The following is a 26,725-nucleotide window of genomic DNA, read 5'->3' on the forward strand; positions in this document are numbered from 1 at the left end:
AGACATTTTAAAATTCCTTGCCATAGAGGTTGTACCATCTGCAAATTCTACCAACAAATATTAAAGCCCCTGTTTTTCCCTCACCAACACAGCATGTGCGTGTGTGTGTGCACGTGCATGTGAGTGTGTGTATATATGTACACAGTCAACCTTCATAGGCATGGAATTCTATGTAGCTCTTTAGTGAACATAATAGGTGTGAAATTCTATTTAGCTGTAGTTTTACTTTTCATTTTTCTTTTAGTAGCAAGAGTGAGCATTTTTTCACACATTTAAGAGTTGTGTTTCTTTTTCTGTGACTCCTGTATCTTTTTGTTTCATTTTCTTTTTTTTTTTTTTTTTGGTATAGGTTTGTTGGGCTTTCTTTCTCTATTTATAGAAACTTTTAATATATTGGGGATGTTGACTTTATTGTAATATAGGTTGAAAAGATTTTTTCCTCTTTGTTGTTGCCTTTTGCTTTGCTTTTTTTTGGTTATATATTGAAAAAAAAATATTTTGCTATCTGTTCTTAAAATTGTTCCCCTCATCATTCCCTTATCCCACCCTTCTGATCTCAGCAATTACTGGCAAAGGGATATATTTAAAATGCTGAGTTCTATAAAAGGCAAAGAAAAGCCCATTCTTCCAGAGAGCTGTGGTTGCCTTCAGGAGAGGGGCTCTTTGTGATCAAAATCTGCAGGTCCAGGAGGAAACCTACTTTCTCATGAATATTTGGGAAGGAGCTCCGGAGAATCCAAGTCACTGGAATTGTCTGCGTGTGGAAAGATCAGTGGCTCAAAGCCTGAAGTACAGGTTTGAATCCAGTTTTGTCACTTCTGGGCTAACTTACCATCCTCAAGACTGTTTCACTTCCTTCACGGGTGACATCGTCAGGTAAAGTGGTAGCACATGTAAGGGGATGTAAGGGGACCTTGCATTCAGTTAACTCTCTTTGACGAATGAAAGTGAATAAGCCCCTTTTCTGCAATTTGGGTGTGGGAATTTTAGCTTTTCCTTTCTTGGTCATCGTTTTTTCTACTCTTTGAGGGCAATTAATTTGATTAATTTCTACTTCTATGCTTGTGGTTCTTTCCAGCAAGCAAGTTACTGGTTTCCTTATTTGAAGGCTTTTACTTTCCATCAGTTCTCAGACTCCCATGGAACTCTGCCCACCAGCTGTCAGGCATTGATATTTCTTTTCTTTCTTTTTTTTTTTTTTAAAGATTTTATTTATTTGACAGAGAGAGACACAGCGAGAGCAGGAACACAAGCAAGGGGAGTGGGAGAGGGAGAAGCAGGCTTCCCGCTGAGCAGGGAGCCCGATGTGGGACTCGATCCCGGGACCCCGGGATCATGACCTGAGCCGAAGGCAGACGCTTAACGACTGAGCCACCCAGGCGCCCCAGGCATTGATATTTCTTATATGAGTTCCTGGTAGCTTACATAGGTTGGAAATGCCTGCATGTCTTCCTTAGAGGCTGTTGCCAGGAGATTTGATGGTCCCATCATCCAAGGTTTTCCTTCACCTCTTAGATATTGTGCTTGAGATCGGCTAATTGTCCAAATTTTGCCTTCACTTTTAATATAGGGACATGTAAGTACTAAAAATGGTAAAACAGAAAACGTTCTTGGGGATATTTTGCAATGAATGACCAAGTCCACATGTCATGTATGTGTATATATATATATATATATAGTCAGTCCTATTAGTTCTATGTCCAAAATATGTCCCCCATCTGACCACTTTTCCCTGTTGCCATGCCACCTCCTCTGTCCAAGCTAATCTCTCCACTCTGTATTCCTGCAAGAGGCTCTTAACTCCGCTCACATCTCGCTCACCTGCAACCCAGTCCTCTCCAGAAGCTCACGTGAACCTATCACTACAGGATTGGAAATGACTGAGTGTCTTCTCGTTGCACTTAGAAAGAAATCCAAACTCCTTATTGCATCTGCAAGGATTTGTATGATCTGATGTCTTCTCTGACCCCATGGGCTTCTAATCTCCAACTTGTTTGGAGTCTCCTATCATCCTGTCCTTCCTCTCATCCCTCAAACCAGCCAAGTTCATTCCTGCTTTAGGGCCTTTGCACTAGCAGTTCGCTCTACTGAAATGTTCGTCATGGAATGTACTCTTTTTTTTAAAAATTGAAATATAGTTGACATAACATATTAGTTATAGGTGTACAACACAGTGATCTGATATTTGTAAACATTTGAAGTGATCACCAAGATAAGTCTAGTTACCATCTGTCACCATACAAAGTTATTACAATATTATCGACTATATTCCCCATGCCATACTTTACACCCCCGTGACTTATTTTATAACTGAAAGTTTGTGCCTTTTAATCCCCTTCACCTAGTTTGCTCATCCCCTGACACCCCACCCTGCTGGCAAACACCAGTTTGTTTTCTGTATCTATGAGCCTGTTTCTGTTTTGTTTGTTCATTTGTTTGTAGATTCCATATACAAGTGAGATCATATGGTATTTGTCTTTCTCTGACTTCATTTCACTTAGCATAATACCCTGTAGGCCCATCCCATGTTGTTGCAAATGGCAAGATTCCATTCTTTTTTTATAGCTGAGTAATATTCCAGTGTGTGTGTGTGTGTGTGTGTGCGTGCACACGTCACATCTTCATCCATTTATCTGTCGATGACACTTGGGCTGCTTCCTTATATTGGCTATTGTAAATAATGCTGCAGTGAACATAGGGGTGCATATATCTTTTTAAATTGGTGTTTTCATTTCCTTCTGTTAAATACCCAGAGGTGGAATTGCTGAATCATATGGTAGTTCAAATTTTTTTTAAGATTATTTATTTATTTATTTGACAGAGAGAGAGAGAGAGAGATAGTGAGAGCAGGAACACAAGCAAGGGGAGTGGGAGGGGGAGAAGCAGGCTTCCTGCGCAGCAGGGAGACTGATGTGGGGCTCGATCCTAGGACCCTGGGATCATGACCTGAGCCAAAGGCAGACGCTTAATGACTGAGCCACCCAGGCACCCCATGGTAGTTCAATTCTTAATTTTTTTGAGGAACCTCCATACTGTTTTCCACAGTGGCTGCACCAATTTACATTCCCACCAACAGTGCATGGGGGTTCCCTTTTCTCTACATCCTCACCAACACTTGTTATTTCTTGTCTTTTTAATAATAGCCTTTCTGACAGGTGTGAGGTGGTATCTCAATTGTGTTTTTGATTTGCATTCCCCAATGATCAGTAATGTTGAGCATCTTTTCATGTGTCTGTTGGCCATCTGTATGTCTTCTTTGGAAATATGTCTATTCAAGGCTTCTGTCCATTTTTAATTAAGATTTTTTTTGGCATTGCGTTATAGGAGTTCTTTATATATTTTGGATATTAACCCTGTATTGTCATTTACAAATATCTTCTCCCATTCAATAGGCTGCCTTTTTGTTTTGTTGATAGTTTCCTTTGCTGTGCAATAGCTTATTAGTTTGAGGAATCCCATTCTTTATTTTCACAAATAGTGTACTCTTGTTGTCAACTCTGTGATTTTCCCAGTTTTGCTTAAATGTCAGCTTGCTTAAATGTTAGCATCTCAGAGAGGACTTTCCTGACCATATTATCAAAAGCAACTCCTTATCCAATAACTCTATCATGTTGCTCTGTTTTATTTTCTTCATAGCACTTATATCTGGCATCTTATTTAAATGTGTCAGCCTGTTCAGGGCTGTATCCCCAGTATTTGGAACTCTACAGAGCACATTATAGATACATAGTAAATATTTGTTGAATGAACAAATGAGAAGTGTGCTTGCCTCTGTGGCATGGATGCACCTGGACATTCAGCATCAGAGGCTCGGTAACACCTGACATCTTTGTTGAGTGGAAATCGCACACACTGGATGTAACGGTCCATTAGGTTCACCTTGCCTATACACTTACTGCCTTGTCTGACCTTCGCATGTGAGCTGTTCAGAGCAGCTAATGGGCATTCCATTTTACAGATGAGGACACTTTGCTGAACTCTTTGTTGAATGTTCACTGTGACTGAGGCAGGCCACCAGCTGTTCCCACCTTCCAGTGCATGTTTTTCTGTAAGTTCCTTCCCTTGTGATCTGGACTGCAGGCAGAGAAAGTGGAGATTAGACAGAGCATACTACCCGAGGAGTAAGTTTTCCAGAGGCTTAAAGTAAAATTAAAAAAGCAAAGACTGTGTCCAAAAAGAGATTGCAACAGAAAGGCAAAGCTCATTTCAAAGAAAGAGTATGTATTTATTTTTGTAATGCCACAGTTAGAAGAAGGAGGGAGATGATTTGCCAAGATTTGGCATAGCGGTATTTCAAATGTTCCCTCCTGGGGCTTTTTTTTTTTTTTTAACTTTCGCTGGTCATTTTTTATGTGGCAGTTGGGAGATGGGGTTGCAATGGTGTAGACTCTTGGTTTTCTTTTAAATAAGTCGCTTACAGTTACATTCAGGGAGAATCAGGACTCCTCAGCGTCTGTTTATTGATTTTGCCCCTTCATCTCAGGGCAGAATAAAGATGAAAAGGCAGCTCATGGGAAACCGATTTCTCTGCTTTGGAAGGAAGGTAACAGGGTGCGGGTGTCCCAGGAAAACAGGCCCGGCCAGTCCCTCCTTCAAACACTCGTCTCAAGCCCTGTATCCTCCTTTGTTCTAAGCTCCTTGGCTATTTCTGGCTTCGTCACAGCTGAACTAGTGAGAAAACAAAACTTAAATCAGCGTCCCGCATACTCATACGCAATAAATATTTGGGAACAAAAGTGGTAGAATTCAGTCAAATTGGCAGGTAAACATGTATCTTTGAAATTGCCAGTTTAACTAACTTCTCTGCTAAAAAATCTGCTTTTGCCTCTGTAGACAGTGGAGTTGAAAAAACCATTTATGTGTACCTTATCATTTTATGATGTTCTTTTTAAAATGTTTATCTCAAATAGTCTTTGGAACTGGAAACAAAATCACTGATTCCTTCTCTACGCACATCCCCTTCCCCAGGAGGTATCTTCAGCTTTCTGATTTATTTTACTTTTAATAAAATATTGAATGCCATTTTTTCTAATTATTTCTTATTGAATGTACTCCTTAAGTCCCCCTTTTTCAAATAAAAAGAATAAAACCGACCATGTAATAGGACAATGGTTCTATCACTACTGATAATTATACATTTTGTTCTCATTGTAATTGCCCTGGTTTGAACTGTGCTTATTTTAGCAGAAAGTGTTCATTATTTTATCAACAACTGGCAGACCCCGCTGGTATTTACTGACTTTTCTTTAACCAAAACAAGGATTATAGCTCCTATCCATGGCTCAGCTGCTAAATCTTTGCTAAGAAATTTGGGAACCCCTTTTGAATGAAACACTGTACAAAGCTTTAAGCACTCTTTGCAACTGAGTTGTATTAAATGATAGACAAAAAAAGCCCTCTGAAGAATTGGTGCTTAATTACAACTTAATTAGCATAATTATGCATGCTAATAGCATCTCAAATGAATAGCAGTTGTCAGGAGGTTGGGACCATCTGTAAGAATGTCGGATTAATACATCATTTTTTATTTCTAACAACGCTGTAACTCTTTCCCTGAAAGTGATTTTCATTAATCAAGTTCATTTTTATTATATAGAAAATTTGGCATTTTTCATTATGGGCCATTATCTGTTTCCCCATGCAGCCCTAATACAATACTAATGAGCCCCCGTGTGGCTGGTCCACACTGACAATGGTGGTACAGGTGTATTATTATAATTGTTACAAACAGCACAGTGTACCTCTGGAGTAGCCAAGTTCTAATCTCCCGGCACCCGCGTTTCCACTTGGTACCTCCCCAGGGCCTAGTACAATTTTCAGAGCTTTATGAAAAACATACATGTTTGTGGTTACAAAGAAGCTATTTAAAGAGAAAGAGGCCTGCGATTACCTGCAGCCAGGATGCTGTTTTGCTGAGAATCCCTTTTGTGGAAATAGAAAGCTTTGGGGGCAGAGAGGAGGTCTGTGCCTCAACCAGCCCCACTGCTCTGGGGAGGGGGTTGTAGGCAGCGTCTGTGAGGCCCGGGCAAGCACTGTAGAATGGCTCCCTTCCGTTCGGCATCACTCATTGCTAAACATGGTCATAAAACCGCAGGGGGGGCATGTGTCTTCATGGTTCTTAGCCCCAAGAAGCACCCCAAATGGCAATCTCGAAATCCACATCTGGATCCACGCACACATGCTGCAGCAGGCCCTGTAAATATCTATCTGCCTCGTCTCTGAGCTGCTCTTTACTTTTAACTTTGGCTTTCACTTGTTTTGAGGTTTATCCATGCTCCACCTCCGGCCTGGAACCTCTGCTGGCCCTCTCCCTGATACACAGCCACACAGGCCCTTTTGATTCTGTTATTTTCAGAGGAGCCTCACCTGTTTCTGCGTCCACGCTACGTGCAGGGCTGATGCTCAGGACGCTCTGTGGAGGGGCAGGAGGGCCCTTCAGTGCTTTTTACCCATTTCCAAGCTCAAGAAGAGCGGCCGCCTCACCTACTTCGTGTGCATGCGAAACAAAATGGCTACAGCTTTATTCCAAACCTCAGTAGAAAGAGGCTGCTGGCTGCATAGACAAGCTCCGTGGTCCAAAGGTGACTAAAGAACCATGTCTTTAGCATCACAAGCTACATGGGGACTGTGAGGGTGTTCTATGTGGGGGCAGTGATGTGTGTTTATACCTTGTGCTGGCAGATGGGAAAATGGGGGGTGGAGGAGAGAGGGTCTCATGGCCTTGGTGTGGTCAGAAGGGTTGGGACAGGCTGTAGGCGTCTCCCCCAGTTAGGATCCTCAGCAAAGGTGAGTCTTTCAGACACTGCGACCCTGCACTGGTCCCACGGACAAGGAAGCACATTGTGTGTGAATCATGTAGGCTGTGGAGGAGCAGGGATATTGCATGTGACATTCTTATGCTAACACAGTTACTTGTTTATGTGGTTTTGTTTTGTGTGGTGGTTTTTTTGTTTGTTTTTTGTAATTTGCTAAGTCTGGCAACCCAACTCCAGAGCCAGAATGCCTGGCCTTGAATCCTGGTCCTGCTCTTACAAGCTATGTGACTCTGGGCAGCTTATTGAACCTCTCTATGCCTTCTCTCCCTTATAAAATGAAGATAGTGCTACTGACTTTAGAAATTTTTGGGAGAATTAAGTGATTTTTAACAGATCAAGCTTCTAGAACAATATCTGGCAATAAGCACTCACAAAGTGATACCTGTTAATATTGTCTCCCTGGAACTGGGGGCCAATTGGTGGCCTCTATTCTATATCCAAGTTTATTGTGTTTCTGATCGCCTGTTTGTCTCTATCTCCACAGTGTTAGACATTGAATATTTTTGAAACCAAAAGGTTTCACAAGCCCTTGAGGCTGGCTGATGTTTGCTGAAGTCCGAAGATCAGGTACAAGATGCCACTTGTGGTTTAAATGCAAAACACGAGGGCAGCTGTTGCAGGTGGGGGAGATCAGAGGTGGCGCAGAGCAGTGGTTCTGAGCACGAGCTCTGGAGCTCAAGGAATCTGGGTTCTCAAGTTTAATTACTAGCAGTGGGATCTTCCATAGGCTTATTGAGATGACCTCCCGTGTCCTTATTGGCAAATGGAGTTACTCATGGTTCCTGCTTCACGGGGCTGCTGGAAAGACCACCCAAGATATGTGTGGATTGCTCAAAGCAGTGCCTGCAGTGTAGACAGACCTACCCCCTAACCACAGCCCCCAAACCCCCAGCCTAGTGGGACATAGCCATGGGCCTAGATTTCTGCCCCACATCTGCCACTTACTAGCTGTGGGCCTCTGAACAAGTTACTCAGTCTCTGTGCCTTGGTTTCCTGCTCTGTAAATGGGATAATGGTAGTACTGACAGCGCTGAGTGGCGATCATGTGTGCTATTAAATACAAAGCACTTAGGACTGTGCCTGGCACTTAATTAGTCATCAGCATAAGCTGTTGTGGTTTTCAGCTGCTGTGATCCCTTATCTCCTGCAAACTCTCCCTTTGTTGGAGGGGTAAGGCCCCCGGTTCCTTGCCAGAGTGAATTCCGGGCAGGGCATCTGTACACAGCTTGCCTGGCTTACAGCGAGCTGCCACTGGGAGATGCACTGTGTCCGTGACAGCTTCAGTCAGCCCCGAACAAAAGAGCACCAGGCAGTCCTGCCGACAGCCTTTGCTGGGGGGACGCGGGGTTCTTCTGAAGGTCACAGGCAGTCTGCTTTTGTTGTTTTTGTCGTTTATGGAATGGCCTGCTTTGTGCTCAGGTACCCATGCATGCGCGCACACACACCATGGCCACTGGCCTGGGAGGGTCCAGGTGTGCTGTTTGCTCCTTCTGCCCCTGTGGGGTCACCTTGAAGAACACGAGTGTGACCTGAGGGAAGACCTCTTCCACCACACTCAAGAAGGGAGAGATCTTGTATCTTCCAATTAGATGGGTTGAGGGTAAAACCCATTGAAAACTGTGAGACCCTTGTTAAGTGCTTGCTATTCACTCCATCAATTGTTCAGGCATTCGTGGACTCTTTAGCAGACGTTTAATGAATTGCTTTTTTCTGCAAAGGGAAGAAGACTCATACAGTGGGACTCTCAGGGGTGTAGGGTTTGGTCCTCAGTGGAGCTTTTGACCCTAGTGGAGGAGACAGACAGTACATGAATGCTCTGAAGGCAGGAGGGTGGTCGGGGGGAAGGAGGAAGCAGGCACAAGAAGCCAGGCTGAGGCAGAAACTGGGACAGAAGGTTTCTGTTGGTTCTGTACAGAGGCACTGCGAATACTGGGCTGTGCTAACATCCCGTCCCTCATTTAAAAATGTCCATCATGCACAAGCCTGCCATGTACTACCAGGGTCTTGTCCTCCAGACCTGTAATGAGACTTTGCCCTCGGCATAGATTTGAGAAACAAAAAATTAGAACCAGGATGCTCATTAATAAAAGAATGGTAAATAAATGATTGTATAAGCAATGGGATATTATGAACTCGTGAAAAAAGAATAAAGTAGATCTCTGTATGGTAACAGGGAAAGATCTCAAAGCTCTTCTGTTGCGTGAAAAATACCAAAGGCAATAGGAGTTTGGAATGTTCCCCTTGGTGGAGAGAAAAGGAGATACACACATAGGCATGAAATAACATACGGTGAATAATGCTTGCATTTAAAGGCAGGGCCTGGGCTCGGGAGTTTGAAGGAGACTTAACTTCTTTGTATAGGCCATTGTTATGCTTTCATTTTCCCCTGTATGTGCACATTAATTTTTCAGTCGAAGAAAGGGAAGAGCAGAGAAAGAAATCCATCCTCTGCAGTGAGGCCAGAGAAGCCTGTCCAGGAGAGCAGGCTGCATGCCTGGCGACTGTGGGGAGGGGGGTACATCTATAGGCCTGCAGCCTGAAAGAGTCCTTCCAAACCTTTTCTCAAAGATCCTATACCTTGTCAAATCTTATAATTGGTAGGAAGCACCTCATTGCTCATTTCCCAATATTGTATTGTCCCACAGGAGTGTTGACGGATCTTCAGACGTGAATGAAATTTGTATCCATCTGTCTTGTTCCTGGAACCAAACTAGTTGGGGGTAGAAGAAAGTGGATTTCCTAAAAGGGCCATATCAGTGAGAATCAAGAAGCATCTCTTCTTAACACTTTCTAATCAGAAGAAAGGAGCAGTTCACAATCAGCTTGCATGAGCAATAATCCGTTGTTTTGTTACCACCCCTCTGAGACTGGATCCAGGGAGCACTGGACTTCCTCTTCCGAATCGCTGGAAAACACTGAGCTTCTGCCCCAGCTGGGTCAACGTGCATGCAGCTTGGGGTGAGTCCTCTTCCCTCCCCAGCCTTGATTTCCTTATTTGTGAAAGGGAGGGTTGCCCCCTGTCCCTGCTGGGACCCTTTGGTTCTAATGTCCTATGGTTTTATGAAACTTAATGAGAAACAGAGAAGAGGTGCAGGAGAGATTCTTCTAGCCCATGGGTACCAAGATGGTACACTTGCTGGTTGTATCTGTCTATACCAGTTTTTGGCTTACATATTTGGCTCATTTAAAAAACAACAACACTGAGTTCAAATGAGGTTTTCTGCCTCCCCACTGTTTGGTCTGGGACTGGTGTTTTTGACCCATGTGGGTATATTTGCTCTGGATACCCTGCGTATGGTGGAAAGGGTACTGGCCCTAAGTCTGCAGAGAAGCATTAACTCATTCTACTTTTTCCACAATGCTCTCTGGCCCCTGTCAGGCCTCCCAAGGGTTGTGATCTTCCAATTCCAAAGCCAGAATGTTTTCTAGCTGGTGTTTCTGAACTGTATATAATGTTACTTAAAAAAAAAAAAAAAAGAAATTCTTTAAAATGCTTAGAGAGCGTGGGGGTCGGTGTGGGTAGAGGAGTGGCGGGTGCTATTCATTAGAATTCTCATAGAGTAATCAAATCTTTTCATTCCAAAGGGTGTTATTGCCTGGGAATTAATATTAGATCTGATTTTGAAATAAGCCTAATGATGATGACTTTTGGGGGGGTATATATATATATTTTGCTATATTTGCATTAAGCCCTTTTCTCATCTTGGCATATGGAAGTTAAAAATATGAGTTCTGTCCTTAAAATTCTTGTTGGCATACTATCCAGCAGAAAAGGTAATTGCTTGCAGGGACCACAGATAAGGAGGCTAACTTAATGTCCTTTGAAATGTTGCTTTTGAAATTCAGTGGTCTTCTAGGTGCAGAAGGCCATGGGCTAGTCAGTGGTGGGAGGGCTCAGAGCCCTGGCTGTCTGGAGCCTTTGGGGCTTTCCTAGAGGCCAGTGCTGGATGTGGTGGAGAGGTCAGCTTGGCATAGTACATTTTCACAGGCCTTTATCCCCCATCTTCTGAGCCACAGAATCACCTCTGGTATTTTCTGATTCCCCATCGCTGTCCACAGGATGAAGTTAGTGCACACACAATATGGTGTTTCATCCTATATTCATTACCTATTGCTGTATAACAAATTACCCCAGAACGTAGTGACTTCAAATAACAAACTGATTATCTCAGTTTCTGTGGGCCAGCAATTTGGGAGTGACTTAACCAGGTGGTTCTGTTTGGGAGTCTCTCCGGACTTTCATTTTCTTCCCCTTTTCTTTGTACACCATTTTCTTTCTGCTTATAGTGCTTTCCCTTAGCTTTCCTTCATCAAGAGGCAAACTCCTATACATCTTATAAAACCCAGATTAAATCTATCTTTTTATCTTTCTGCTCACTCTGACTAGAAATTGGCTACTACCTCTAGGCTCCCATGACATTTGGACATTCGTCTATTAAAATGAAATTTTCTGATTTTTTTAATGTGTGTGTGCATGATGTCTAGATCTGAAGTGTCCATTATGATAGACAGTAGCCACATTTGCCTATTTAAATATAAACTTAAATTGAGATAAAATAATCAATTCAGTTCCTCAGTCACACAAGCCATGTTTTAAGTGCCAGCTAGCCACACATGGCTGATGGCTACTGTGTTGGACAGTGTAGAAAAGTCTTCCATCATCATAGATAGTTCTATTGGAAGCATAGTCTAATGTGTTATTTCTTTTAAATCTGGGGTTCTGTCTTCTTCATCCAAAAATCAGGTGTTTTTTGTTTTTGTTTTTGGGTTTTGGTTTTTGGTTTTTGGGTTTTTTTGGTTTAAAGCATTAAGTATTTGACCTGTTCACCTTTGCATTGCCGGTGTCTGACATAATATTTGCTTGAATAAACAAACTGGGAAGGTGGTTTCTGGAACTTCTCAGAACTTTACACCAAACACTGAATGTCATCCCTGCGACTAAATGAAAAAGGGTTGGTGTGGTAGTTAGTGTTAATTGATTAGCTCAGTCCCTGTTACAACACCCTTCTCGAGTGTGGCAACAGGATACAGTGGCCATTGGGAAATGTAGGTATAAGTCTGCTGTGGAGTTCCTAGGAGTTCTTTTGCTTTTCCAATACTGTTGTTGTCACAAAGACCTTTTATGCCATATGATAAGGTGTCACTCTTTTTCATCTCTACTGGAGTACAAGTATGATGGGTGGGGCTGCAGCAGCCATTTTGTGGCCATGAGGTGATGAGTGAGCATACTGAAAAGACAGAGCAAATGATAGGGGAAGGTGAGCATAATGCTGTGCAGGTTTCTTGTTATGTGAGGACCACATTTCTCCAGGTTTCTTGTTGTGTGAGGAAGAAAGTACATCCTTGGTTTTGCAGATATTGTGGTTGGATTTTATATTACTTGCAGCCAAATGCAATCCTAATGAACACAGATAGAATGAGTAGAAACACCAATCCCTCCTAATCAAAGGTAAGGGGGATTCTTTTCCAAAGCTTAGTGCTTAGGACTTCCAGCCACTGGGAACACGGTAGCTGAAGATAACATTTCTTACGAGATTATCAAATAAAGAATTGGAGACTGGGCTCACTGGAAGCACTGGAATGCAGTCCTCCCCAGGTTTGAGGAGTGTGGTGCTCTACTTGGTTGCTCTACTTTCAAAGTCTTCCAGGAGCTTTCAGGAGGTGGTATCACTGGGGCTGTTTCCTGAGGAGTGCCCCAGAGCACCTGTACCCACGTTGGCCAATGAGACCTGTGCAACACACCATCAACTAAGGGCCAAGCCAGCTCTGGATGCTGGACAGTCTTCTCTCGTTCCAGCCTGGTGCAGAGCCTAGAAATGAGCAGAGAAGGTTCTGGAATGACTTTGGAGTCTTTCATTTTGAACATTTCTCAAATTACACTTTTGACTTCAAGCAGGCTAGAGAAAATATTTTGTTCTGGCTAAACACAGTAAAGTTTGTCAATAGGTGAGGATTCCAAATATAACATTGTGTTTATCTCACTCAGATCTCCTGTGTGTCACATTTGAATGTGTCATTTAAGTACTTAAGTCCATTGAAGGAATGATGTGTGGTGTGCTTATCGTCCAGGGGAATAAAGACACCTGTTGATATCACATAGAAAGGACAAACTTAGCCATAACTGTCAAACTCCATCCTTAGCATTCTTAGCCACAGAGTTTTGTTTGGCGACTGGTTTGCAAGGCTTTGAACCTTTCATTGGCCCAGAACAGCAGAGTGACAGCAAGCTAGATTTCAATCAGCATAACTCGTGATTTGCCAGTATTTTGAACAATAAATTGCTAGCTAATAAATTTCCTGTAGCTTCCTTTGTAAATGCCAGCTAAAGGCCTAAACATTCCATGTAGATTTAATTACACATTTAGTGTTCCTGTAATTTTGAATTAATTACATGCCAAACAGATTTATGTTCTATGTACTTAATAAACCTCCATAAGTGCCCTTTTAGCAATCAATTGGTATTTAGGACCCGGTTTGTTTTTTAAAAATAATGGTTCACGTTGCTGGGTCTTGTTGTTCCTTCCATATGTTTGGGTGTTGATAGAATTAGAGGGACCAGATGTTGATACTGAAATGAAAACAGAGTCACCGGTGGATAGCAGGGTTTGGGGGTATATGAGGTGAGAAGGGGATGAGCTCGTACTTGGACTTCAGAGAGCCAAAGGGACTTCATCTGCTGGTTTGGGCTTTGGCATCTGTCTCTGATCATGGTGTGGTGGAGAGCAGATGCTGTACTTACTTGGGGGTAGAGATGAATTGCAGGGAGGTGCAGTGTCCGTACTATTTCCAGGTGGCTGGCATGCCAGTGGTCACTAGAGAATTTTGTTTTTACTTAAGGTGCTGCTTCTGACTGGTTTTTTTCTCAAGACATTCTTATTTCCAAGGTTATTGGGAATCTTGATTTTATTTATCAAGTTTACTCCGTGCCCTGCACTGTGCTAAGTATTTATATGCCTTGTTTTGATGATTCCTGATTTCTCATTACAACCCTCTGTGGTGGAGACACGGGTAGGGGGAACCATTTGTGTTTAGCAGATGAGGAAACTGAGATCCAGAGTCACTTGCCAAGGTAACTGTGTGAGTATGGGGTGCAGTGGGAATTCAGACTTGGTAGAGTACACAGATGTCTGACATCTTTAACTGAATTTTTATTTTGAATTTTTGTTTTTAACCTCCTGACTTAGTCTGCTTGGGCTGCTATAACAAATCAGCACAGACTGGGTGGCTTAAATAATAGATCTTTATTTCTTATAGTTCTAGAGGCTGGAAGTCAGAGATCAGGGTGCCAAGCATGGCCTGGTTATGGTGAGAGCGCTCTTCCTGGCTTGCAGATGGCCACCTTCCAGCCCAGCGCTTGCAGGTGAAGAAAGAGTGCAAGCCCTCTGGTGTCTCTTCTTTTAAGAGCTGTAATCCCGGAGCTGTACTTCGTGACCTCATCTAAACCTACCCACTTCCCAAAGGCCTCATCTCTAAACACCATCACCCTGGGGAGTAGGGCTTTAACATATGAATTTGAGGGGGGTGTGCTGGTCACAGTTCCGTCCATAGCACCTCCTGAAATGGCTGATGATAAGTCAGATTGGAGGAAAAATCCAGAATCAGTGACCTCTGGAATCTCTCAGGTTTGCATGATCTCTACTAGCAAACATTTCAGTATGTGCTGCGGAGCCACCTCTCAGTGAGGACACAGCCACCACCTTTCCTAAGAGCCTTCAGGAGAAATCCTCCTTTAGAGCAAAACTGGAAGAGGCAGGCTCTGCCCTCCGTAGTGAAGATAAAAGTGGCCCAGCGGGGGAATGCAGAGGCAGGTCGGGGTGACTAGAGGAGGGCAGCGGTGAAATGAAAAAGCAGCTCCTGGGGGCAGGATTGGAATTCTACATAAAACAGAGTCCCAGAAGTTCTCCCTGTGCAGAGCCAACGTCTGATTTCCCTTGTTGTCAGAGGTCAGGGAGGCCGGTTTACAAGCACGGGATAAAGGATGCTGCGCTATCACTAAACATGTTCTGCTCTGCTGTGGGCGAATGTCCTTCAGGCAGGTTGCACCCACCTGCCATCCCCACTCTGCCTCCTGCAGAAAGATGCATGCATGCAGGAGCAGCTCCCTTCTCTGACCACCTCCCACCCCTCTGATGGGACTAGTGAACTCTGTGAAGTAAAGGGAAAAACTTGCCATTTTGCTTGTGTTCTCTTTTTATCCGGAAACATCCCCAGGCCTGTGAAATTAAGCACAACAGCATACGGCCGCCATTACTGCCAGGTAATTGACTATGTATCCCGAGTGAAACAGAGGTGGCCACAGAACGGTAAAGTCAATTATCATTTATTAATGGTGGTTACAGAACATAGCAGAGCAATTTATAAATTGAATTTTTAAATGAACAGCTTTCTATTTATATTTTTAAAGGTGGGAAGCAGATGTACGGGATAAAGCATGCGATTTTTAGCTGGTGACACGGTACATACATATGTTTTTGGAGATCCTTTTTAAATGAATTCTTTGTTAGGCCACCTTTATGAGGAATCTTGTTCCTTTGAATGAAAGCTGCTAAATGTGCTCATTCTCTCCGGTCTGCTTTGGGTGAACAGATATGGCAACTATCATGTGTCTGTATGTGGGCCATAATGTGCATTTTATCCACACACACATGTGTGTCCTTAAACATCAAAAGAGTACATGTAGAGACATGACAAGAGACATAAGGTAAAGCCAGGGGAAGGCCAGCGCTAACCTTGTGAGACTTTTTCATCAGTAAATGTGCCATTTTAACTGGTCCTGAAATGGAAAGAGATTGCCAAAAAATCAGGGAAAAGATCACCAATATCAGAGCTTTCATTGGAGGATGGTTTACGCTTTGCTGTCTTTTGAAGGCATTTTTATCTTTAATGAGAGAATGTTTAACTTGACACCGCTGATTAGCTACAACCACATAATTATGGTGGGCTGAATGAGTTTCTCCAATTTTTTTTAGGATTAGAAAGCTCCTTTCTAACACTTAGAATGAATAAGTAGACTAATACGGTACCATCTTTGAGCTCAAAAACATGTTGGCTCTTTCCATTCATTCGTGTTGTGGGCACACACCTCAGTGGTTGTGGGAGATCTTGTTTCTTCCATGATTTTATAACTCATGAGACTCTCATTAATTTATATTCCAAGTCACAGTTTCACCTACATGGTACCTCACGATCTGAGCCAGAAGTGAAGGTGACCTCTAGGGGGATGGTCCAAGAGCCCTGTTTGGCATGTGTTGTTTTGTTTTTACGACCACATGACTTAGCTGGTTCTCACTAAACCTGCTACGCTCCACGGAACTGCTTGAAAGACACAAAGCTGAGCGCGAGTGTCTCCTTTCACCCGTTTGAGTAGTTACAGCTATTTGTTGGCCACACAAACCATTCTGCTCTTCACCCCCTTCCCCAAACACCCTTTCTTCACCCCTGATGTTTGGGGCCCAGGAACGTTCAGTGTTTTATACAGATGTTGCCTCATGCATGATAAATACAATGCGCGATTGCACAGCTGGAATTCCCGCAGACCCTCTGCTCAGCCAAGATTCCCTCCTGTCAGCTCCTCCTCTCTGCTATGGAATCAGCATCGCGCCCTTCCCTTTCTGTGTTTCCATTAATTTTTCCTTCAGCACATCTGATTTCGATTGCAGGGTCTCTGGGTAGAGCCCTGATTAGCTTTTCTTTTGGAGTTGGTCCTCATGTTGCTTACAAAATGAGTGCAAATCATGAAAACGGTCCTAAACAAAATCCACTCGCTGGAAATAGTATGGGGAGAGAATATTGCGGCGGGGTGATGCATATTTGAAAACTCGCTGAGTTGGAAGCCGTTTGCCAGAGATTCTACATAAACAGTGGTGATTGTCAGGACTTATCTTTCTTGCAGTATTTATTTCTGCTAAGAACTATTGAGCAGACCGTATCTGGGAAGATTCCGTCTCTCTCCTAAAAAAAAAAAAAAAAAAAAAAAGAAAGAAAGAAAACCCATCATCCGTCTGAGGCATCCCACTTCTAACTTCCCAGCCCACTCAGCACTGACTTGGAATTTTTGGCCCCAGTCAAAGCTTTTGTGCCTTTTTACATAATGGCTGGGCCCCTCTGTGCAGGGAGGGGTCGAGTGACAATTTTCTGCATTGTGTCTGTGTTCTGTGACTGGGTCAATAGTACATCCCTGAGACTAGGAAAAATAGCTGTGGATGAAAACAAAACCATCATTTAAAATCCCCACAGTCACCCCCACCCACTGTGGATGGGCTGACATTTGGGAGCCAGCACCCAGGCTCTGGCAGAACAGTGCTGAGGACGCACTGGGCCAGCATCATCGAGGCAGAGGGAAACAGATTCCCACCCCCCGCCTTCTCCATTCCAGCCAAACTTCCTGCTTGGGTTATAAATATTTAAAGCTATAGTCAACAAAGTATAAAGACAGGGAAGTTAGGAAACCTAATCCTGTCTGCAGTGCCTTCTGTGTCCTATGGCCTGCCTCATCTATCCTTCAGCGTAAGGTCAATGGCACACAGCTCAGAGCAGACTGATGCAGACCTTGAGAGTAGGCTCTTCTCCTAAGAAGGCCGTCAGCCCTAGTGAGTGGCACAGACCTTTCATCTTATGATTCTTACTCTGCTGAGAGTCGGACATGGAACAGTTTGCCAGAAAAAACATTCTGAAGCAGCTTGCTCTTACAGATCCTTGCTTTGGATACTCTTAGTTCAATAAGCATGTTATGAGCACTCTTTGCTGGATTTGGGGGATGCAGAACTGAAAAGGCATAGATCCTCCCCTTCAAGAACTCACATTTGTAGTACAGAGTGATATACGCTCAAAGATGGGTCATTGGGAGGCTTATCAAGATATACACAAACTGCTGGGGGGCTTAAAAGACCGATTCGTTCATTCACCCAACAGGTACAGGCGCCCACTATGTGCTAGGTATTGGGGGGTGAAGGATGAAGTAATGATGAGTGAGGAGAAGGCTCCACTGAAGGGGCTAACTTTGTTGGATCTCAAAGGATGAATAGGAGTTTTCTAGGTAAAAAAGTAGATGAGGATTGGGGAGAGGACATTCCTGGCAGAGGGAAGTCAAGGACAAAGGTGTGCAAGTGGCTGGGGCATGACTAAGGAATAGGCAGAAACCCCATGAGGAGTTTCCCCAGGTACATGGGTACATGATAGGTAAGAACCTTATAGACCAAGGAAAACACTTTGGATCTTAATCAAGCTGGAGACTGGTTCCAGGGCCATGCCACTCAGAATTAAGTATGTTTTAAAAAATTGTTCTACCCAGATGGAAGTTCTTTTCCCAATTCTCACAAATATCTTGTATATTATTCACTGTCTTGTGAAAACATGGAACTTGGCTTGCTGCATCCCTCACCCAAGGGGCAGAACCCCTTGTAGGGTGGGAGAGAAGCAATTTCTTCCTATCTTGGCTTTGCTGTGGAGCTGACTTTGCCTTACCTGCCTGTCTACAAAGCAGCACAAGGGTTCTTCTGGCAGAGCGGATGCTGTCTGCACTCTGCATAAGTGAGGCCCAGGAGAGAGCAAGTCGTACAGGTCCTGCTCTGGGTTAGCAAAAATGGATGCAACTGCAAATCATTACACTGCAGATGTCTTCTTTAGGACAGTATTGGTTAAGGGCAAATTGAACAATTGCAGGATAAACCCCGACCCAGAGATCAGTTTCTAGCTGAGGCAGGTGTCCTGTTTCCTGAATAGAGCTGTCCTCCTAATAGGGGGGCAACCGCAAGCCTTAATTTTAAAAGATCCTCTTATTCAGCTGCAGCAAAACTTGAGTTGGATAGCGTTGAGCAGTTTTTATGAATGATGCATGAAGTTGCTTTAGAAAATAATTTTTTGTTTTACTACTCTTCCCTCAGTGAAAAATTTCTAATTCTTTACTCAGCCTAAGCACATTGGAGTTTACAGAGCATTCTCATATATGTATTGTTCACAGGAACTTCCTGATGGGCAGGGGCAGAGATTCTTAAGCCCATTACATGGGTGAGAAGACACCACGTGAGAGGGATCTGGGGCTTACGTTGGCATGTGACTGATTTTAGCTAATGTCGTTCCCCAGGAAGTGTGGGGTGGCTCGTAGGGTTTGGACGAGGCCCTCTAGGGATTTGAACTCTGATCTCAAATCCTGATGCAAAAATTTGATTGGGTGCCTTGCCTGAAGGTTCTGGGGCTGAAAGGACTTCATTTGAGGCTGAGGAGATACGGCTTCACAGGACACATTTGTATGTTGAAGCAAATGTGTGATTTGGGTCCTGATAGCTCTGAGATGGCTCTGTGATTGCACCCACAACAGGACACTGTCTTCTGTCCTTCAGTGTGGGGTCAGTCCCCTGGCTCGACAGCTGTCCCCGGTGGAGGTAAAGGACTCACATGTGCTTGAACTCTCAAAAGTAATCAGCTGGTGATCCTGCCCTTTGGTGATCGAATGGCAGAGTTAAGTGTGTTACTGTGATTTAGTTTTATCCTTTGAAGTCACCTGTAGTAACTCTGTATGGCCTCAAAGAGGCTCCTTAAGACTTTGGAAGTTGGCTGTTTTGATTCCCGGGTGGTATCGTATTCATCTCAAACATCAATCCTCTCCACTCTGCCCACACAGAGAGAAGTACTCGGAAATCCTTTTTTCTCCTCTTAATCACATTTGCCCGTGACTTGTTTTTGAGCTCTTCCCTGTACGTGGCCTTATTTCTCGTTCTTACCCAGTGTTGCTGTTTCCTGGTCACCCTTCTGAAATGTTGTACCATGGCATACACGCAGGCTCGCGATGGCTGGGCTGTGTACTTGGAAACCCACAAAGATGAGTTGTTGCCAGTTGTGTTCAGTCCTGCGGGATCTGTGGGGGCCAAAGGTGGAGTCGCTGTGCGTGTTCATTCCATTTTTCACAAGGCCTGTCACTTCTGTGCCTGTTGTTCCTCTCCCCGTGATAGAGAAGTGACAAGGGGGCCTGGTTTCTTAGATAGTTCCAAAGATTGCAGTCCAAGGCTAAGATAGTGTGCGTGTGCGTGTGTGTGTGTGTATTCTCACCTCCATCCACACATATATAGTTGCTAGTATGATACAAAGTTCTGGAAGCTGTTGTGAAGTTGGATCACCCATGGATTCCCATTACTAGTTTGGATCTAAAATGGTAATAATTTTATTAGAAAGTGAGGAGACCTTATTCTACTCAGTAATACATTTCTGTAGGAAAGTGGCTCCAAAGGAAACTTACTTCCCTTTATCCAGGAATCACGAATCCCCAGCCTTTCCTGGATTTGTTCTACCAGAATGGAAATTGTTCCCCGAACCTCTTCTGGAGGACAGCTGGTGTGGGAGGACAGGGTGAGGTGAGGGAACTATACCCTGAGAAGGCTTTCATGGAAAACAAAATGTGGTTCTCAAGATGAGAGCCTCTCTGAAGTGACTAACTTCTTCACTGAGTAAGATGAGTGGTCCTGGATGAGTATGTGTGGAAGGGGGAGCATGTCCGGGGACCGAGGCCCATTTCCTGGACACCATGCTTCCCTGGGCCATAGACACTGCTAACCTCAGACTTAATGTCTAGGGGAAAATCATCAGACTCTCTTTGGAGTTGTCTTTTGTTTTGTTTCTTTAAGAAGATTACCCAAGTGGTGGGCACATTGGGAAAGCAATATGGCTTAGCGGGCTCTGGTGACAGAATGACTGGGTCAAGCTCTAGTTTCACCTGTACTAGTTGCCTGACCTTGAGCATGTGATTCCATCTCTCGTGCCTCCGTTTCCTCTGCCTGCACAGTGAGAATAACATTACCTGCCTGTGACAGGCGGAAAAGGGACCCCCCCCCCCCACAGAGTTATCCATGTCCTAATCCCCGGAACCTGTAAATTTTAGCTTATTTGGAAAAAGAGACTTTGCAGATGTGATTAAGTTAAGGATCTTGAGAGGGGGAGATGATCCTGGGTGATCCGGGTGGACCCTTAATGTCATCACAAGGGTCCTCATGGAGGGAGGCAGAGGGAGATTTCACAGAAACACAGAGGAGAAAGAAATGTGAAGATGGAGATGGAATAGAGAGAGACATTTGAATACACTGGCCTTGGAAATTGGAATGACGTGACCACAAGCCAAGGAATGCCAACAGCCAATGGAAACCTCCAAAAGGAACCAGATCTGCTTACACCTTGATTTTAGCCAGCAAGACTGGTTTTGGACTTCTGGTTTCCAGAGCTGTGAGAAAACGCATTTCTGTTGTTTAAAGAAATTTGTGGTGATTTGTTCCAGTGGCCAAATGAAACTAATACACACTTTCATGGTGTTATTGAGAGGATTAAATAAGATAATGCATGTAAAACATTTTGCATAATGCTTGGTGTTATATAGCAAACTCTCAGTAGGTATTAACTTTATTATGTTTTGAAGCTGGGAGGAAGATTTACATACAACAATGAAAACTGATTGAGGGGGTCAAAAGGGTGGGTGTCAAGTCCTGGCTGGCTCACTCTAACTTGCAAGCTGAGTTTCTGTTTTTCTTCTTTGGCAAGAGGAGGCGACAAAGTCCTGCCCTGGTCTCCTCTCCAGGGTTGTGAGGATCAAATCAGTTAATGAACGTGAAAGCACTGTGCACGTCACCCACGTAAACTGTTAAGCTGGAGTTACAAAGACTGGGACCAAACTGAAGCAACGTGGCAGAGGGCTGGTGGGAGCTTTGTTCCTTTGACTCTGTGAGGTGAGGTCATCTCTTTCAGCTTTTGTTCCTGCCTTTCTGAGCTCATTTGCTGGGTTTCCCCCTAATCCCGGCCCCTTCTGACCTGAGTGGAGCTTCAGATGACAAAACTCCAACAGTCATGAGCCTCCCCTGGGGCATATTTCTTCTGGTTTCCATTTTTAAGAAGCATAAACACAAATAAAAACAAAACCCAAAATACACTTATCTTAAAAAGGATTTGCAGTACCCGCCATAAAGATGAGGTCAGTGGATTCCAATTTAACTTTACTAAGGGGTTGAGATGTTTTCAATGTATTTTTCAGGCTAGAGACCCATGAGACCCAGCAAAGGGTGTCAACTTAGATGGGAACAAGTCAACCTTTGTCAAATGCTTGAAAGTGGTGAATTCATCTGTAAAGATACCCAGCCTCCCAGGAAATGTGCTGTTTTAGCCTGGATAGGCAAAGGACAACACACAGGATGAAAACAAACCATTTCTGGCCTTGATTTGCTTTGCCTTTTAATGATTTTTCCAGTAAAATCCTTATACTCCCTAAGATGGTCAAAGGTGTATGTTGTGAAGACAGCCCATTGCTGAAGGACTTGGCAGATTCCTCCCGTTCATTTATTCTGATCTTGTCACCCCCTGGAAAATAAAGGACCCCGTTCACATGCCTTCATTGATTTAGCAAAAATGTTTCAAAAACCTCAGCATTCCAGGCATGGTGCTAGGCAGTGGGGGAACAATACAGAACACAATGCATATGGGTTCTCTGGAGTTAGGATTTGAGTTGGGATAACAACATTAACCACACAGTGACACAACATTGACATATTACAACTGTGCTACACAGGGGAGCCTTTCCAATGGAGATTTCTCTTGCCAGAGACATTGAGCACTCAATTCAGGAGACATCTAGGGAGCCATCGAACCAAAAAGAAGGGGAACACATTAGATTCAGAGACAATAGTGTGTTCAGAGGCCCAAAAATGGGAAAAAATATGGCTTGACATGTGGGAGGAACCAAGAGGAAGCCAGTATGGTAGAGAACAGAGGAAAGAGGAGAGTTGGGGATGAGGCTGAAGGAGTAGTGGCGGCCAAAATGGAGGTCTTGTTGGCCATCGTAGGGTACACCATATTTGAGGAAGATTTACCTCCCTGGGCACACTCTCCTGGAGGTGCAATAGTATGGATCTTCGCCTGTGGGCTCCCCAGGCCTGCCTAGTTCCCACGCCAGTCCTGCCAAGGCAGGACCATTAGAAAGTTGACTCTCAAAGACAGGTAGCCTGTAGTGGAACCCAGCTCAATGCCAGCCTGTAACACAGAGTCTGGAGAGCATACCTGCCAAGTCCAGTCTACGTCTCCATTTGGCCTAGTCCATGTGTAAGTGTTTACCTCTGTTTCCCTGCAGATCTAAATCTCTATTCTGAACTCAGCAAGGCTTGCTTTGGCCTTGAACTCCTCTCTGTCTCTAGTTTGTTCATTTACTCCGGAAGTATTTGTTGAGGACTTATTATGTGCTAGTACTGGGCTAGGCCCTGGGGATACTGTGCTGGCGTGCTCCCTGCTCTAGAGAAGCTTCCAGTCCAGTGTGTGGAGGTGGGCAAGAGCTTGGCCCTTCTGCAAGCACTTATCACTTTCCCCTTTGCCCATTGTCCAAACCTCCTGCTGCCACCCTCCATGGGTTGCTACCACCTCCCTTCACTAGTCACAGGAGCTTGCAGATAGGCCAGACTCTAGACCATTTGCAGTGCACTGCAGTAGTCCTCCCTGTAATGGGCCAGGGTTAGTTCCTAGCCTGGTCTCAGGTCCATTCTCTTGCATCTTGGGTGCCTAGTCACAGCTTCAGGCTGGAGCTGAGACACCAAAAGTATCTCGTGGAGGTCCGCCACCCTGTGGTGTGACTCCAGGTGCCCAGAAAGGCCGTCTTCCTTGTTATTTCCCTGTGGGCACAGGTCTTCTGAAGGCAGCCTAAGTACCTTCGAACAGCAGCGTATTCCCACTTGCCAGCAGTTAATGAACTGTTCCTGGTGATGGTTAATGCCCTGTGAAATCAGTCATTAATTGTAGAAACAACTGATTTCAGAGAGATCATGGCAATTATGAACCATTTATGATGGCAGAGGCATAAGAAAACAAACTGCCATGTTGCCCATTCGTCACAAGGGAAAGAGTCTGCCACGGGACTTTGAAGTTGTCTAACAAGGAGTGGTCATGGGCTGCTGAGCCTCCTGCGAGCACACTCTTAAAGCCCCAGCTACAAAAAAATGAAAGTTCGCAACTACATTGCTTGGGGGGGGAAGTACACCTGCAGAAGGCCAGCTGAAGGAGGCAGCATTGGATAATGGATAAAGCTGCTCTCAGTGGTGGCCTTTCTTGGTCTGGTGGCTTCAGAACTGCAGTCCCAGAAAACGTTTGGGGTCAGTGAAGGTTCTCCCCAGGGTCTCTGGGCTGGCTTCTGAAAGTGAAGATGCTGAGACTTCATCTGTTTTGTTTCTGGGGAGAACTGAAGAGAAGCTGGCCCCACTGGTGGTGATGCCTTCATACCATGACCATTCATTTGTTCTTTTAATAATGCAGGTTTCCCTCCTGGCATTCAGAGACCAATCCCAGTAACAGGAATGGTAATAATCTCTCTCTCTCTGAGCTGTCCCTCACAACACTGGTTAAAATTTCCAGCTTTCCACCTTCAAGTCTCCCAGCTCCTTCTGGAGCCCAGAGAATAGCTTGTGTAAACTCGTGAAGAGGTCTTTAAAGACCTCTGTCCTGTTCTTGGCAGAAAAGCTGTGGGTACCCCTGCTTAGTTGCTGGCCCTGCATTCACAGGCACTGGGTCCTCTCCCCTGTGATATCCACAGAGGATGGTGAGCACAAAAGGTTTGGAAGCAGCAGAATAGCAGGACCATTATTCTGTTTTACAAAGATCAGCTAGGTCATGATTGCAGAAGGATGCTGGTGCATGCTTGGAGCACGGTGGTTTATAACATTGAAATACTGGAATTGCCTTATATCATCAACATAAGATTAGCAAAATGCATTTTGGTACATCAGTAGGTGGAATCGCAGCATTTAATATGATTATTAAAATCTATGCTTATTGACTTGGGAAATATGCCCACAGTGTATTATTGAGTGAAAAAAAGCAGGCAACCAAGTATGCACGATCCCATTTTATAGAAAATGTGCATACGTGTGGGTATGGGCATGAGAGTGAGTCTTTATTGATACACCCCAACATGCTAACCATGATTATTCTGGGAGATGGAACGTGTCTTTTAAATTCTTTCTTATACTTTTGGAGAGTGTCTAAATGTAATGAGCATGTCTTTGTCTTATGTAAGAAAAAAACTTTTAATTAAAACCTGTTCTATTTTATTTGTTGTAATAATATCTTATCAGGATTTTGTAAAGTTATTTACATGACTTCATTACCTGCCCTTATTGGCCAAATTAAGGCAGAATACTATTAAAAAAATTAAAAAAAAATAGATATGGAAAATAAAAACTCCAAATTTATTTATTTATTTATTTATTTATTTATAAGATTTTTATTTATTTGAGAGAGAGAACACAACAGTGGAGAGGGGCAGAAGGAGAAGGAGAGGGAGAAGCAGGTTCCGTGCTGAGCAGGGACCCCAACGTGGGACTCCACCCCAGGATCATAATCTGAGCTAAAGGCAGACGCTTAATCGACTGAGTCACCCAGGTCCCCCTCCAAAGAATTTTAAAGATCAAGTGGTAAAAGTTGAAAAATAAATGGCTCGCATATTTTCTGGATTATATTATAAACTGAAACCAGGTATCACTGGGAGGGGAGCAGTGTTGGCTTAAAGCAGAGGTAGGGGCACAGAGCAGGGTAGCAATAGCCGAATGGAAATAATGCTTTGGCAGTGATGGCGGGTGCAGGCGCTATATATACAAGGCTGTGTTGTAGCCATTGAAGTGATTTGTGGCCATACAAGTTTGCAAATTTGTGACCTGACAAATTTTCACTCAGTCTTAAATTTAGATTTTTCTTGAATCTCCTTTTTCCTGGTAATCTGTCCTCTTTCTAATTGTTGGTGGAGTTCCGTCTGGTCGCTTGGCTGAGAATGGGCTGTCCCAGATACACAAGAATGTGATTGTCATTTCCATGACTCCGTCAGTGAGGGGTTTTCTTGTTAAACACCAGTGCATCATTTTAAAATACTGCAGCAGAGACTACTGGGTATTTACCCCAAAGATACAAATGTAGGGATCCGAAGGGGTATGTGCACCCCAATGTTTATAGCAGCAATGTCTACAATAACCAAACTATGGAAAGAGCCAAAGATGTCCATCGACAGATGAATGGATAAAGAAGATGTGGTATATATATACAATGGAATATTATGCAGCCAGCAAAAGGAATGAGATCTTGCCATTTGCAACGACGTGGGTGGAACTGGAGGGTGTTATGCTGAGCGAAATAAGTCAATCAGAGAAAGACATGTATCATATGACCTCACTGATATGAGGAATTCTGAATCTCAGGAAACAAACAGGGTTGCTGGAGTGGTGGAGGTGGGAGGGATGGGGTGGCTGGCTGATAGACATTGGGGAGGGTATGTGCTATGGTGAGCGCTGTGAATTGTGTAATACTGTTGAATCACAGACCTGTACCTCTGAAACAAATAATACATTATATGTTAAAAAAAGAAGATAGGAAGGGAAAAATGAAGGGGGGGAAATCGGAGGGGGAGATGAACCATGAGAGACTATGGACTCTGAGAAACAAACTGAGGGTTCTAGAGGGGAGGGGGTGGGGGGATGGGTTAGCCTGGTGATGGGTATTAAGGAGGGCATGTACTGAATGGAGCACTGGATGTTATTCTCAAACAATGAATCATGGAACACTACATCAAAAACTAATGATGTATGGTGATTAACATAACATAATAAAATAACAAACAAAAAGTAAAATACTGCAGCACAGTTGGAATTTCAGCCAGTGGCATTTGCAAATTCCAAGGCAAGAAGTTATTTCTTTAATGAAATTTGATGCAATGTGCAAAACCTAAAATTTGAAATCAATATGGTGAATATAGGTTTTATCTAAGTTATGAAGCACCTGGAAGGAGGAGGGAGCAGGAATTATTTTAAACAAGTTGAATAAAATGAAAAAATTTTAAAAAGTTATCTTAGGTCTGAATATAAATGATAATATACTTACATTTAAAAGTATCTTTGTAATCATGATCAGAGAAT

General features: G+C 43.7%; 1 long non-coding RNA gene across 1 annotated transcript in view; it reads left to right on the forward strand.

Moving 5' to 3' along the window:
- Nucleotides 1-26,725, forward strand: part of LOC144380182 (uncharacterized) — a 557,964-nt gene that overhangs the window by 125,991 nt on the left and 405,248 nt on the right. The window contains exon 3 of the long non-coding RNA XR_013444028.1: nucleotides 9,461-9,773. This is a non-coding gene — a long non-coding RNA (uncharacterized LOC144380182). The remainder of the gene's footprint in view (nucleotides 1-9,460; nucleotides 9,774-26,725) is intronic.

Source organism: Halichoerus grypus, chromosome 15 (genome assembly GCF_964656455.1).
Source record: "Halichoerus grypus chromosome 15, mHalGry1.hap1.1, whole genome shotgun sequence".
In the NCBI taxonomy this organism is placed as follows: domain Eukaryota; kingdom Metazoa; phylum Chordata; class Mammalia; order Carnivora; family Phocidae; genus Halichoerus; species Halichoerus grypus.